Source organism: Euprymna scolopes, chromosome 12 (genome assembly GCF_053919585.1).
Source record: "Euprymna scolopes isolate OS-2025 chromosome 12, ASM5391958v1, whole genome shotgun sequence".
Lineage (NCBI taxonomy): Eukaryota > Metazoa > Mollusca > Cephalopoda > Sepiida > Sepiolidae > Euprymna > Euprymna scolopes.
Window position 1 is genome coordinate 149,504,492 of NC_136493.1, and position 16,761 is coordinate 149,521,252.

Consider the following 16,761-nt stretch of genomic DNA (forward strand, 5'->3'; position numbering starts at 1 on the left):
TACCCAGTGAGGACCGAGCAGAATACGAAAGGGAACTAAGGGCGTGGATCCAAGATGGCTGGTTAATTCCCTACCCTGAGGACAAGCTTCGGCCTCCCAAGGGTCTAATACCCTTGATGGCAGTAGTCCAGCATAACAAGTCGAAAGTACGGCCGGTGCTGGGCTATAGGGAGCTTAACAAGCATATTGAAGCCTACACTGCCGATGCTGACGTATGCACCAGCAAGTTGAGGGAATGGCGTCAGAAAGGCACTAATGTCTCGATATTGGATTTGCGAAAAGCCTATTTACAGGTGCGAGTTGATGAAACGTTGTGGCCGTTCCAGACAGTTTGGTTCCAGGGGCAGAGGTACTGCCTTACACGCCTCGGCTTTGGCCTAAATGTGGTACCACAGATCATGAAAACTATTGTCAACACAGTATTGTCCCAAGAAAAGCCCATGAGGGACTCAACATCAGCGTACATTGATGACGTATACGTCAATGAAGATGTACAGTCTGCGTCGTGTGTCAAAGAAAAGTTGGATCAGTTTGGTCTGGAATGCAAGAATCCCGAACGTTTGAGGGAAGGAGCACGTGTATTGGGATTGGATGTTTATGAAGAAGATGACACCCTACAATGGAGGCGTGGCAGTGAAATTCCAAGCATCCCCAACATCGTTACAAGGCGGACCGTTTTTTCTTGGTGTGTAAAACTTGTTGGTCACTTACCGGCCTGTGGCTGGCTCCGCGCAGCTGTTGGTGTAATTAAACGCAGAGCAAATTTAACAACCACGGGTTGGGATGACATATCCGATGATGTCCTACTAACTCTGATGATTAAAGAGACACTGGAGAGAGTGAACAAGAAGAGCCCTGTCTGTGGGCGGTGGTGTGTTAACGGAGACAACGTAGGTGTGTGGGTTGATGCCGGTTCTTTGGCGTTGGGAGTATCGTTGGAGCAAGGAGGAAACGTGTTCGAAGATGCATGTTAGCTGCGGCCCGTAACAGATTCTCAGCATATCAACCTGGCAGAGCTGGACGCCGTTGTAAAGGGGATAAATCTGGCCCTGCAGTGGCAGTCTAAGAAGTTGACCTTGTACACAGATTCTCTCTGTCTACCACTGGGTGTCTGACACACTTTCAGGACGGACACGAATCCGTACCAAGGCAGCAAGCGAAATGTTAATACGGAGAAGGCTAGACACGCTAAAAAAACCTGGTATCTGAGTATGGGCTATCACTGAGCGTCACTCTGGTGCCATCACATTGTAATCGTGCTGACAAACTGACCCGAGTACCTCACAAATGGTATGAAGCCGCGAAGATGAGAATGGAGATTACTGCTCGATCTTGTGCAGTTGCAATCGACCCATGTCAAATACAAAAAATTCATGCACAGAGCGGACATCCGGGTATCAAGAGGACCCTTTATTTTGTGAGGCGCGTGTACCCAGCAGTGACCAAGATGGATGTCAGACAGATCATCAGAACTTGTGAGGCTTGCCAGTCTATTGATCCTGCACCAGAGCGATGGCAGAAGGGTCGATTAGAAGTTGAGGGTGTGTGACAGCAGCTGGCCATGGATATTACCCATTACAGTGGCAAGCCCTTTCTAACTCTCATTGATTGCGGGCCTATGAGATTTGCGGTGTAGCGGCAGATGACCAGACAGGATTCGGCAAATGTTGTTCGCCACCTATCATCCATTTTTTCTGAGCGAGATGCGCCGGAAGAGCTCCTGACTGACAATGATGCAGCGTTTTGTAGCCAGCAAGTCTGGCAGTTGTTAGATGAGTGGGGCGTCCGACTACGGTTGCGATGTGCGCATGTGCCGTCAGGAAATGGCATTGCTGAAAGAAGCCATCGCAGCATCAAGAGAATTGCTGCCAGGAAGCGATGTACTATTACGGAAGCCACATATTGGTATAACATTACGCTAAAGGACGGGACGTCTCCTTCAACCGCACCTACGAATGCTATTTACACATACCGAGTCGGAGTGAAGGGATCAACACTACGCAGCCAGTCGACAAGGGAACATGTAACAGATATGAAGTGGGAGATTCAGTGTGGGTGCGGCCCCCAGGAAATCGGTGAATCGACAAGTATAAGCGAGGACAAATATCTGGAGTGATTAGCCAGCAGTCTGTTTTGGTCGATGGAACCCTACGACATGTGCGAGATCTTCGCCCAGCTACCGAGGCGCGTCACACAACTACAGAAGAAAGCAGTGAAGCGTCCAGTGATGAGCTGCCGAGACACAGATTCAGTGAGCCCCCTCCAGAGACTGATAGTGATACTTCGTCTGATGAGGCGGAACCAGATCCAGAGCCCGAATCTGAAACAGTGAATGTACCTCTTCGCAGAAGCACACGCACTAAAAGGCCACCCCCACAATGCTCCCTATGTGATCATCAGATCAGGGGGGAGTGTAATGTGCATCCAGGAGACAAGCGCCCGCGTGTTTGTGTGTTGTGTGGGTGCGTAAGAGAGACGGACGAAAAGGAAAGACTTACCTCGGGGCCGGCTCGGCGTCGCCGACCGAAAATAGAACAAGAAAGATCAAGATGGCGGCCGCCGTCTTTTGCAAAGGATGATATCTCGCAAAGTCACATGAATTCTCGCAATATGCAAATCTAGCCGGCCTGCAACGGCCATAAAAGCAGGTGTTTTCTAACTGAAACATAATTATCAAAGTATACTTACGCAGATAGATATGAAAAGTATTTGTTAAAGTTTGTGCCATATTTCCATGGAGTACAGACGCGAACGCAGACTCCACAATTTTATTATACCATCCCTATTTAAGTTAAAACATACTTATCAAAATATTCTTATGTACATCTATATCAAAAACTTTTGTAAACGTTTTTTTTTTTTTTTCATTTTTTATTTCCATACTTTGGGGACCAGGCGCGAACATAGACTCCACAATTTTAATGAACCACCATTCTGCAAGATAAAACATATCCATTCCTGATCCTCGATACATCTTCTATCATTATATGTAATCAGTTTTTTTTTAAATAGTCAACCATATAGGAGCCTATTTGTGACCAGACACACACACACACACACACACAGCCGTTCAGCTTTATATATATATATATATATATATATATATATATATATATATATATATATATATATATATATATATATATATATAAATAAAATACTAGGCGGAAGTTTCTCGAGAGCTCTTTCGGCTATCATCTCGTCAGGAGTAAATCGATAGCAATCTAAATAATATTGTAACGAAAATAAAGAGTTCTATGTAGCTCTATGTAGCTCCTTCTGCAGCCTTGGACTCTGCTATTGGCCAGCATTTGGTTGACAACCCATGCTGTGCCGATAGATATAAATTTGGTTCGAGGTGCTACATAGAGCGGACTCCAAAAACCATTTAAAGATTTTGGAGGCCGTCTCTATCGCGGTGCGTCAACCTTCTTTGTGCCGGCAAAAAGAAACATCAAACGCATTGTTTCTCTTTGGGGAACTTTGAATTTTTTCTCCCGCTTTTTTTTTCTCCCTCGTTGTGCCAATATTTTTAATCGTTTTTAAACGTAAATAAATTTAATTAATGTCCCCGTACGTTGGCACATTTAATAAGTTCCCCAATAGAACTCTTTATTTTCGACACAATATTATTTAGGTTGCTATCGATTTACTCCTGACGAGATGATAGCCGAAAGAGCTCTCGAGAAACTTCCGCCTAGTATTTTATTTAAAACTATATACAAATTCTGTACCTCTAAACATTTATTTAAATATATATATATATATATATATATATATATATATATATATATATATCACGTTCAAATATATTTATGTCCCAAAAGATGTACTCACTCTTTGATCTTCCATTACTCATACATTTTGTGTGGTAATACATGTGTGTTGCCAAACATGTAATCCAACGGAGTTAAATTGATGAGTAAAATAAATAAATTGGGGCAGAACTTATTATGTATTGTCGCTAAATGTTCTCTCATTCCGTCCGTGTTCGCAAATGTTCAAACTACTTTCTTTCCTTTTCGAAATTCAGTTGATAACGTCCAGACATTGATTCGACAACATAGCTAAACATTTCATTTGAAATTGAAAGACATTCGAATTTTATTACTCAAATCCTCCATTGACGCTGGTCTTGCTGCATAATCTCATCTTTGAGATATCTCCATAAAAAGAAATTCACTGGCACAAAGTCTGGTGAACGTACAAGAAATTCAACTCTACCTCTTCTGCCAATCTATTTGCTTGGATATGTTGCATCGATGTAAGTTCGTATATCAAGACCTCCATCTTGCTGAAAGTCAATTCCCTTGTGCCCAAATATCTCTTCAATCTCCGGACAGACATTTTCTATCAGTAAGTTTATGTAAACTAGTCCACTGATACTTTGGTAAAAAAAAAAAATGGTCCAACGATTCCCAATACTGGCATCCTGCACCACACTGTAACACCTGGTAAATTAAAATCGTGTTCCATACTCAAATATGGATTTTCACGTATGTGCAATTATGTCGGTTGACTGAACACTTTAACTAAACGTAGCCTCATCGCTCCATAAGATTTTCTCTGAAAAAGTTGCATCCTCTGTGAATTTATTCAGATACCATTCGTAAAATTGAACTCTTCGATCAGGATCATCTTCGTTTAGAGTTTGAACTAATGTTGGAATGTAACTTTTCCAATGATCTTGCTTCAACATTCGATGAACACTCGATTTTGGGACACCTATTTCACGATTCGATTGTCTTACAGATTTCTTTGGAGATCGAAAAAGGGTTCCTTCTTGTTTTCCAAAGAGTGAGTACATCTTTTTGGGACATCCTTTTAGCAAGTTTTCATCTTAAATTCAGCACAATTATGCAGAATGTAGAAACTATACATAAATAGAATTCATCATAATCATGGAATGAAACCAATCATCTAATAAGAAACCATTAACAATTTTTTTAGGAATGTGCAAATTAGTGTTCATGAAGTCGTTGCCTGAGTATATTTAGAAGTTCGAGGTAATAATTCTAAGTATAAAAAGTAGGCTTTTAATATCAATGTCAGCGCGAGACAAAACTCAACTTTATAGATAGATAGATAGATAGATAGATAGATAGATAGATAGATAGATAGATATCACCCCACCATCTAGCTTACAATACGCATTTACTAATCTGCCTTATTCCATCGGCCCGGAATAATCAAGTTACAAAACTACTTCTTAAGATTTCTGTAAAACAACAAACGGATTTAACAAATCAAAATTCGTTTTTCTTTAATTGTTTTAAATTTGAAAGCCATAAATAAAAAGAATAAAACGCTTTTTTTTAATATATTTTTCATCGAGATATTCTTTGTTTAATTTTACTGCTTCGTGAAAACGAAGCAAATCTATTTAAAAAGAATGATTTCCATTCTTTTATGTTCTCGTTAATTTATGGATCTAACGAATCATGCTTCCAAGTTTTACATGGGAAGTGGAAGAAAATGTTCAAATTAAATTTTTTAAATTTTTTAAATTCCTTAAAAAATTAAATCTTTATTAAAGCTTAATTAAATGTTTAAGTCTCAACTTCTATAATACATGAAAAACAAACATTGTCTTATACATAACCAAGGTGGAATGATAAAATTGTAGCCCTAGAAAAGGCATGATTCCATTTCCGTCTGACTAAAAAACAGTTTTCTTTTTTGTTGTTGTTGAAGACCATCTACTAGTTGGCTAGTTGTGTACAAATCCCAAGAGCGATATGGGCCTTCTATCATGTCTGAAAGTGACACAATGTTCAACGAGCGTGATCGGAGATGTGCCGCTGTACAAATTATGCTTTCTACCGATCCAAATTATGACAACAGGACCATTTCCAGCACCCTCAAAATGCATTGCTGGATAGCCACGAATAATAGGGACGTGCCCAGGTGGTGAAAACAAAGTTTCTGGCTACGGTTATGGTCTTTAGTGTTGTTTCAAATGAGGGCCACATAATAACACCCCACAGCTTCCAAAGTAAACACCAAAGTCTTGCTGGATGTGCTGAAGAGTATGGTCTCCCCCCTCGGGTGCAAACAGGTGGCAGCAGGACTCGGTGCCGGCGCCCAAGTCCAAAGAGCCCCAAATCTAAAATACGAGGTGCCTTCAATAAGTTTCCAGACTTTTTTGTATGAGCACTTTCATTGATAGTACACAAATGAAACTCTAGTCCCCTTTGAAGTGATCTCCTCCGGTTGCAATGCACTTGTTGTATCATTCCAACAACTTCCGGAAGATCCCATGGAAGTCTTCTTGCGTGAACCATCATCACAGCCTCTTTCATCTCTTCAATTTCTCAGAACGACAGCCTCTAAGGTTTTTCTTGAGCTTAAGGAATGCCCAAAAGTCACATATGAACTATAGGTAGGGTGAGGAACTGCCTTGATGCCCATCTCAGTCGAATAGTCTTGGGATGAACTAAATGCAAATCTTCTGCATCTTCATTTTCTCACAAATAATTGTGTGTACAGTTCCCACACTGACATCAAACTGTGAATTTATTGTTTCTATTAATAGACGACAGCCCTTATCCATGAAATTCCTTATTTGGCCAATCAATTCTGGTGTTCTAACTATCTTACTACCCCACACCTCTCATTATCCCTCATAGATTCCCTCCCTTTCTTGGATCTCTTATGCCACTCAAAAACTGATGCTTGATTCATACAAGATGGTCCAAAAGCAGTCTGAAGCATTCCATACGTTTCTGTTGCATTATTTTACAAATTGAAAACAGAATTTTCTAGCATATCGTTCTTCTAAACTATCATTAGGTCTTGATTACAGTTTAGAAGTTCATCAACGGTGACAATCAGGCTTTAGTAGGATGTATTCTAATTTCTGCTTTACTGTCACTTGAACTTGAAACCATAAAACTTGGTCCGTTATCTCATAAGATGCATAGCAATAAGATAGTGAATTTTAAATGCCTGTACAAAAATTCCTGGAAACTTATTGAAGGCACCTCGTACATCTAAAAGTTAAGCATCTGATAAATTTCAAGTTTCAAATAAGATGTCCAAAAGCCCTTTTTCATTCCTCCAAAGATGTGCAAACATTTATTAAATGATGCTGTGTCCAAAAGCCCTTTTTCATTCCTCCAAAGATGTGCAAACATTTATTAAATGATGATGTGTCCAAAAGCCCTTTTTCATTCCTCCAAAGATGTGCAAACATTTATTAAATGATGCTGTGTCCAAAAGCCCTTTTTCATTCTTCCAAAGATGTGCAAACATTTATTAAATGATGCTGTGTCCAAAAGCCCTTTTTCATTCCTCCAAAGATGTGCAAACATTTATTAAATGATGCTGTGTCCAAAAGCCCTTTTTCATTCCTCCAAAGATGTGCAAACATTTATTAAATGATGCTGTGTCCAAAAGCCCTTTTTCATTCCTCCAAAGATGTGCAAACATTTATTAAATGATGCTGTGTCCAAAAGCCCTTTTTCATTCCTCCAAAGATGTGCAAACATTTATTAAATGATGCTGTGTCCAAAAGCCCTTTTTCATTCCTCCAAAGATGTGCAAACATTTATTAAATGATGATGTGTCCAAAAGCCCTTTTTCATTCCTCCAAAGATGTGCAAACATTTATTAAATGATGATGTGTCCAAAAGCCCTTTTTCATTCCTCCAAAGATGTGCAAACATTTATTAAATGATGCTGTGTCCAAAAGCCCTTTTTCATTCTTCCAAAGATGTGCAAACATTTATTAAATGATGCTGTGTCCAAAAGCCCTTTTTCATTCTTCCAAAGATGTGCAAACATTTATTAAATGATGATGTGTCCAAAAGCCCTTTTTCATTCCTCCAAAGATGTGCAAACATTTATTAAATGATGATGTGTCCAAAAGCCCTTTTTCATTCCTCCAAAGATGTGCAAACATTTATTAAATGATGATGTGTCCAAAAGCCCTTTTTCATTCCTCCAAAGATGTGCAAACATTTATTAAATGATGCTGTGTCCAAAAGCCCTTTTTCATTCTTCCAAAGATGTGCAAACATTTATTAAATGATGCTGTGTCCAAAAGCCCTTTTTAATTCTTCCAAAGATGTGCAAACATTTATTAAATGATGCTGTGTCCAAAAGCCCTTTTTCATTCCTCCAAAGATGTGCAAACATTTATTAAATGATGCTGTGTCCAAAAGCCCTTTTTCATTCCTCCAAAGATGTGCAAACATTTATTAAATGATGATGTGTCCAAAAGCCCTTTTTCATTCCTCCAAAGATGTGCAAACATTTATTAAATGATGATGTGTCCAAAAGCCCTTTTTCATTCCTCCAAAGATGTGCAAACATTTATTAAATGATGCTGTGTCCAAAAGCCCTTTTTCATTCTTCCAAAGATGTGCAAACATTTATTAAATGATGCTGTGTCCAAAAGCCCTTTTTCATTCTTCCAAAGATGTGCAAACATTTATTAAATGATGCTGTGTCCAAAAGCCCTTTTTCATTCCTCCAAAGATGTGCAAACATTTATTAAATGATGGTGTGTCCAAAAGCCCTTTTTCATTCCTCCAAAGATGTGCAAACATTTATTAAATGATGATGTGTCCAAAAGCCCTTTTTCATTCCTCCAAAGATGTGCAAACATTTATTAAATGATGATGTGTCCAAAAGCCCTTTTTCATTCTTCCAAAGATGTGCAAACATTTATTAAATGATGCTGTGTCCAAAAGCCCTTTTTCATTCTTCCAAAGATGTGCAAACATTTATTAAATGATGATGTGTCCAAAAGCCCTTTTTCATTCCTCCAAAGATGTGCAAACATTTATTAAATGATGATGTGTCAAAAAGCCCTTTTTCATTCCTCCAAAGATGTGCAAACATTTATTAAATGATGCTGTGTCCAAAAGCCCTTTTTCATTCTTCCAAAGATGTGCAAACATTTATTAAATGATGCTGTGTCCAAAAGCCCTTTTTCATTCTTCCAAAGATGTGCAAACATTTATTAAATGATGCTGTGTCCAAAAGCCCTTTTTCATTCCTCCAAAGATGTGCAAACATTTATTAAATGATGCTGTGTCCAAAAGCCCTTTTTCATTCCTCCAAAGATGTGCAAACATTTATTAAATGATGATGTGTCCAAAAGCCCTTTTTCATTCCTCCAAAGATGTGCAAACATTTATTAAATGATGATGTGTCCAAAAGCCCTTTTTCATTCCTCCAAAGATGTGCAAACATTTATTAAATGATGCTGTGTCCAAAAGCCCTTTTTCATTCTTCCAAAGATGTGCAAACATTTATTAAATGATGCTGTGTCCAAAAGCCCTTTTTCATTCTTCCAAAGATGTGCAAACATTTATTAAATGATGCTGTGTCCAAAAGCCCTTTTTCATTCCTCCAAAGATGTGCAAACATTTATTAAATGATGGTGTGTCCAAAAGCCCTTTTTCATTCCTCCAAAGATGTGCAAACATTTATTAAATGATGATGTGTCCAAAAGCCCTTTTTCATTCCTCCAAAGATGTGCAAACATTTATTAAATGATGATGTGTCCAAAAGCCCTTTTTCATTCTTCCAAAGATGTGCAAACATTTATTAAATGATGCTGTGTCCAAAAGCCCTTTTTCATTCTTCCAAAGATGTGCAAACATTTATTAAATGATGATGTGTCCAAAAGCCCTTTTTCATTCCTCCAAAGATGTGCAAACATTTATTAAATGATGATGTGTCCAAAAGCCCTTTTTCATTCCTCCAAAGATGTGCAAACATTTATTAAATGATGCTGTGTCCAAAAGCCCTTTTTCATTCTTCCAAAGATGTGCAAACATTTATTAAATGATGCTGTGTCCAAAAGCCCTTTTTCATTCTTCCAAAGATGTGCAAACATTTATTAAATGATGGTGTGTCCAAAAGCCCTTTTTCATTCCTCCAAAGATGTGCAAACATTTATTAAATGATGCTCTGTCCAAAAGCCCTTTTTCATTCTTCCAAAGACGTGCAAACATTTATTAAATGATGGTGTGTCCAAAAGCCCTTTTTCATTCCTCCAAAGATGTGCAAACATTTATTAAATGATGATGTGTCCAAAAGCCCTTTTTCATTCCTCCAAAGATGTGCAAACATTTATTAAATGATGCTGTGTCCAAAAGCCCTTTTTCATTCTTCCAAAGATGTGCAAACATTTATTAAATGATGCTGTGTCCAAAAGCCCTTTTTCATTCCTCCAAAGATGTGCAAACATTTATTAAATGATGCTGTGTCCAAAAGCCCTTTTTCATTCCTCCAAAGATGTGCAAACATTTATTAAATGATGCTGTGTCCAAAAGCCCTTTTTCATTCCTCCAAAGATGTGCAAACATTTATTAAATGATGCTGTGTCCAAAAGCCCTTTTTCATTCCTCCAAAGATGTGCAAACATTTATTAAATGATGCTGTGTCCAAAAGCCCTTTTTCATTCCTCCAAAGATGTGCAAACATTTATTAAATGATGATGTGTCCAAAAGCCCTTTTTCATTCCTCCAAAGATGTGCAAACATTTATTAAATGATGATGTGTCCAAAAGCCCTTTTTCATTCCTCCAAAGATGTGCAAACATTTATTAAATGATGATGTGTCCAAAAGCCCATTTTTCATTCTTCCAAAGATGTGCAAACATTTATTAAATGATGCTGTGTCCAAAAGCCCTTTTTCATTCTTCCAAAGATGTGCAAACATTTATTAAATGATGATGTGTCCAAAAGCCCTTTTTCATTCCTCCAAAGATGTGCAAACATTTATTAAATGATGATGTGTCCAAAAGCCCTTTTTCATTCCTCCAAAGATGTGCAAACATTTATTAAATGATGATGTGTCCAAAAGCCCTTTTTCATTCCTCCAAAGATGTGCAAACATTTATTAAATGATGCTGTGTCCAAAAGCCCTTTTTCATTCTTCCAAAGATGTGCAAACATTTATTAAATGATGCTGTGTCCAAAAGCCCTTTTTCATTCTTCCAAAGATGTGCAAACATTTATTAAATGATGCTGTGTCCAAAAGCCCTTTTTCATTCCTCCAAAGATGTGCAAACATTTATTAAATGATGCTGTGTCCAAAAGCCCTTTTTCATTCCTCCAAAGATGTGCAAACATTTATTAAATGATGATGTGTCCAAAAGCCCTTTTTCATTCCTCCAAAGATGTGCAAACATTTATTAAATGATGATGTGTCCAAAAGCCCTTTTTCATTCCTCCAAAGATGTGCAAACATTTATTAAATGATGCTGTGTCCAAAAGCCCTTTTTCATTCTTCCAAAGATGTGCAAACATTTATTAAATGATGCTGTGTCCAAAAGCCCTTTTTCATTCTTCCAAAGATGTGCAAACATTTATTAAATGATGCTGTGTCCAAAAGCCCTTTTTCATTCCTCCAAAGATGTGCAAACATTTATTAAATGATGGTGTGTCCAAAAGCCCTTTTTCATTCCTCCAAAGATGTGCAAACATTTATTAAATGATGGTGTGTCCAAAAGCCCTTTTTCATTCCTCCAAAGATGTGCAAACATTTATTAAATGATGGTGTGTCCAAAAGCCCTTTTTCATTCTTCCAAAGATGTGCAAACATTTATTAAATGATGCTGTGTCCAAAAGCCCTTTTTCATTCTTCCAAAGATGTGCAAACATTTATTAAATGATGATGTGTCCAAAAGCCCTTTTTCATTCCTCCAAAGATGTGCAAACATTTATTAAATGATGATGTGTCCAAAAGCCCTTTTCATTCCTCCAAAGATGTGCAAACATTTATTAAATGATGCTGTGTCCAAAAGCCCTTTTTCATTCTTCCAAAGATGTGCAAACATTTATTAAATGATGCTGTGTCCAAAAGCCCTTTTTCATTCTTCCAAAGATGTGCAAACATTTATTAAATGATGCTGTGTCCAAAAGCCCTTTTTCATTCCTCCAAAGATGTGCAAACATTTATTAAATGATGCTGTGTCCAAAAGCCCTTTTTCATTCCTCCAAAGATGTGCAAACATTTATTAAATGATGATGTGTCCAAAAGCCCTTTTTCATTCCTCCAAAGATGTGCAAACATTTATTAAATGATGATGTGTCCAAAAGCCCTTTTTCATTCCTCCAAAGATGTGCAAACATTTATTAAATGATGCTGTGTCCAAAAGCCCTTTTTCATTCTTCCAAAGATGTGCAAACATTTATTAAATGATGCTGTGTCCAAAAGCCCTTTTTCATTCTTCCAAAGATGTGCAAACATTTATTAAATGATGCTGTGTCCAAAAGCCCTTTTTCATTCCTCCAAAGATGTGCAAACATTTATTAAATGATGGTGTGTCCAAAAGCCCTTTTTCATTCCTCCAAAGATGTGCAAACATTTATTAAATGATGATGTGTCCAAAAGCCCTTTTTCATTCCTCCAAAGATGTGCAAACATTTATTAAATGATGATGTGTCCAAAAGCCCTTTTTCATTCTTCCAAAGATGTGCAAACATTTATTAAATGATGCTGTGTCCAAAAGCCCTTTTTCATTCTTCCAAAGATGTGCAAACATTTATTAAATGATGATGTGTCCAAAAGCCCTTTTTCATTCCTCCAAAGATGTGCAAACATTTATTAAATGATGATGTGTCCAAAAGCCCTTTTTCATTCCTCCAAAGATGTGCAAACATTTATTAAATGATGCTGTGTCCAAAAGCCCTTTTTCATTCTTCCAAAGATGTGCAAACATTTATTAAATGATGCTGTGTCCAAAAGCCCATTTTCATTCTTCCAAAGATGTGCAAACATTTATTAAATGATGGTGTGTCCAAAAGCCCTTTTTCATTCCTCCAAAGATGTGCAAACATTTATTAAATGATGCTGTGTCCAAAAGCCCTTTTTCATTCCTCCAAAGATGTGCAAACATTTATTAAATGATGCTGTGTCCAAAAGCCCTTTTTCATTCCTCCAAAGATGTGCAAACATTTATTAAATGATGATGTGTCCAAAAGCCCTTTTTCATTCCTCCAAAGATGTGCAAACATTTATTAAATGATGCTGTGCCCAAAAGCCCTTTTTCATTCCTCCAAAGATGTGCAAACATTTATTAAATGATGATGTGTCCAAAAGCCCTTTTTCATTCCTCCAAAGATGTGCAAACATTTATTAAATGATGCTGTGTCCAAAAGCCCTTTTTCATTCCTCCAAAGATGTGCAAACATTTATTAAATGATGCTGTGTCCAAAAGCCCGTTTTCATTCCTCCAAAGATGTGCAAACATTTATTAAATGATGCTGTGTCCAAAAGCCCTTTTTCATTCTTCCAAAGATGTGCAAACATTTATTAAATGATGCTGTGTCCAAAAGCCCTTTTTCATTCCTCCAAAGATGTGCAAACATTTATTAAATGATGCTGTGTCCAAAAGCCCTTTTTCATTCCTCCAAAGATGTGCAAACATTTATTAAATGATGCTGTGTCCAAAAGCCCTTTTTCATTCCTCCAAAGATGTGCAAACATTTATTAAATGATGATGTGTCCAAAAGCCCTTTTTCATTCCTCCAAAGATGTGCAAACATTTATTAAATGATGCTGTGTCCAAAAGCCCTTTTTCATTCTTCCAAAGATGTGCAAACATTTATTAAATGATGCTGTGTCCAAAAGCCCTTTTTCATTCTTCCAAAGATGTGCAAACATTTATTAAATGATGATGTGTCCAAAAGCCCTTTTTCATTCCTCCAAAGATGTGCAAACATTTATTAAATGATGCTGTGTCCAAAAGCCCTTTTTCATTCCTCCAAAGATGTGCAAACATTTATTAAATGATGCTGTGTCCAAAAGCCCTTTTTCATTCCTCCAAAGATGTGCAAACATTTATTAAATGATGATGTGTCCAAAAGCCCTTTTTCATTCCTCCAAAGATGTGCAAACATTTATTAAATGATGATGTGTCCAAAAGCCGTTTTTCATTCTTCCAAAGATGTGCAAACATTTATTAAATGATGCTGTGTCCAAAAGCCCTTTTTCATTCTTCCAAAGATGTGCAAACATTTATTAAATGATGGTGTGTCCAAAAGCCGTTTTTCATTCCTCCAAAGACGTGCAAACATTTATTAAATGATGCTGTGTCCAAAAGCCCTTTTTCATTCTTCCAAAGATGTGCAAACATTTATTAAATGATGATGTGTCCAAAAGCCCTTTTTCATTCTTCCAAAGATGTGCAAACATTTATTAAATGATGGTGTGTCCAAAAGCCCTTTTTCATTCTTCCAAAGATGTGCAAACATTTATTAAATGATGCTGTGTCCAAAAGCCCTTTTTCATTCTTCCAAAGATGTGCAAACATTTATTAAATGATGCTGTGTCCAAAAGCCCTTTTTTATTCCTCCAAAGATGTGTAAACATTTATTAAATGATGCTGTGTCCAAAAGCCCTTTTTTTTTCTTCCAAAGATGTGCAAACATTTATTAAATGATGCTGTGTCCAAAAAACCTTTTTCATTCTTCCAAAGATGTGCAAACATTTATTAAATGATGCTGTGTCCAAAAGCCCTTTTTCATTCTTCCAAAGATGTGCAAATATTTATTAAATGATGCTGTGTCCAAAAGCTCTTTTTCATTCTTCCAAAGATGTGCAAACATTTATTAAATGATGCTGTGTCCAAAAGCCCTTTTTCATTCTTCCAAAGATGTGCAAACATTTATTAAATGATGCTGTGTCCAAAAGCCCTTTTTCATTCCTCCAAAGATGTGTAAACATTTATTAAATGATGGTGTGTCCAAAAGCCCTTTTTTTTTCTTCCAAAGATGTGCAAACAGTTATAAAATGATGCTGTGTCCAAAAAACCTTTTTCATTCTTCCAAAGATGTGCAAACATTTATTAAATGATGATGTGTCCAAAAGCCCTTTTTCATTCTTCCAAAGATGTGCAAACATTTATTAAATGATGCTGTGTCCAAAAGCCCTTTTTCATTCCTCCAAAGATGTGCAAACATTTATTAAATGATGCTGTGTCCAAAAGCCCTTTTTCATTCCTCCAAAGATGTGTAAACATTTATTAAATGATGGTGTGTCCAAAAGCCCTTTTTTTTTCTTCCAAAGATGTGCAAACATTTATTAAATGATGCTGTGTCCAAAAAACCTTTTTCATTCTTCCAAAGATGTGCAAACATTTATTAAAAGATGATGTGTCCAAAAGCCCTTTTTCATTCTTCCAAAGATGTGCAAACATTTATTAAATGATGCTGTGTCCAAAAGCCCTTTTTCATTCTTCCAAAGATGTGCAAACATTTATTAAATGATACTGTGTCCAAAAGCCCTTTTTCATTCCTCCAAAGATGTGTAAACATTTATTAAATGATGGTGTGTCCAAAAGCCCTTTTTTTTTCTTCCAAAGATGTGCAAACATTTATTAAATGATGCTGTGTCCAAAAAACCTTTTTCATTCTTCCAAAGATGTGCAAACATTTATTAAATGATGATGTGTCCAAAAGCCCTTTTTCATTCTTCCAAAGATGTGCAAACATTTATTAAATGATGATGTGTCCAAAAGCCCTTTTTCATTCTTCCAAAGATGTGCAAACATTTATTAAATGATGCTGTGTCCAAAAGCCCTTTTTCATTCTTCCAAAGATGTGCAAACATTTATTAAATGATGCTGTGTCCAAAAGCCCTTTTTCATTCCTCCAAAGATGTGTAAACATTTATTAAATGATGGTGTGTCCAAAAGCCCTTTTTCATTCTTCCAAAGATATGCAAACATTTATTAAATGATGCTGTGTCCAAAAAACCTTTTTCATTCTTCCAAAGATGTGCAAACATTTATTAAATGATGATGTGTCCAAAAGCCCTTTTTCATTCTTCCAAAGATGTGCAAACATTTATTAAATGATGCTGTGTCCAAAAGCTCTTTTTCATTCTTCCAAAGATGTGCAAACATTTATTAAATGATGGTGTGTCCAAAAGCCCTTTTTCATTCCTCCAAAGATGTGCAAACATTTATTAAATGATGCTGTGTCCAAAAGCCCTTTTTCATTCTTCCAAAGATGTGCAAACATTTATTAAATGATGATGTGTCCAAAAGCCCTTTTTCATTCTTCCAAAGATGTGCAAACATTTATTAAATGATGGTGTGTCCAAAAGCCCTTTTTCATTCTTCCAAAGATGTGCAAACATTTATTAAATGATGCTGTGTCCAAAAGCCCTTTTTCATTCTTCCAAAGATGTGCAAACATTTATTAAATGATGCTGTGTCCAAAAGCCCTTTTTCATTCCTCCAAAGATGTGTAAACATTTATTAAATGATGCTGTGTCCAAAAGCCCTTTTTTTTTCTTCCAAAGATGTGCAAACATTTATTAAATGATGCTGTGTCCAAAAAACCTTTTTCATTCTTCCAAAGATGTGCAAACATTTATTAAATGATGCTGTGTCCAAAAGCCCTTTTTCATTCTTCCAAAGATGTGCAAATATTTATTAAATGATGCTGTGTCCAAAAGTCCTTTTTCATTCCTCCAAAGATGTGCAAACATTTATTAAATGATGCTGTGTCCAAAAGCCCTTTTTCATTCTTCCAAAGATGTGCAAACATTTATTAAATGATGCTGTGTCCAAAAGCCCTTTTTCATTCCTCCAAAGATGTGTAAACATTTATTAAATGATGGTGTGTCCAAAAGCCCTTTTTTTTTCTTCCAAAGATGTGCAAACATTTATAAAATGATGCTGTGTCCAAAAAACCTTTTTCATTCTTCCAAAGATGTGCAAACATTTATTAAATGATGATGTGTCCAAAAGCCCTTTTTCATTCTTCCAAAGATGTGCAAACATTTATTAAA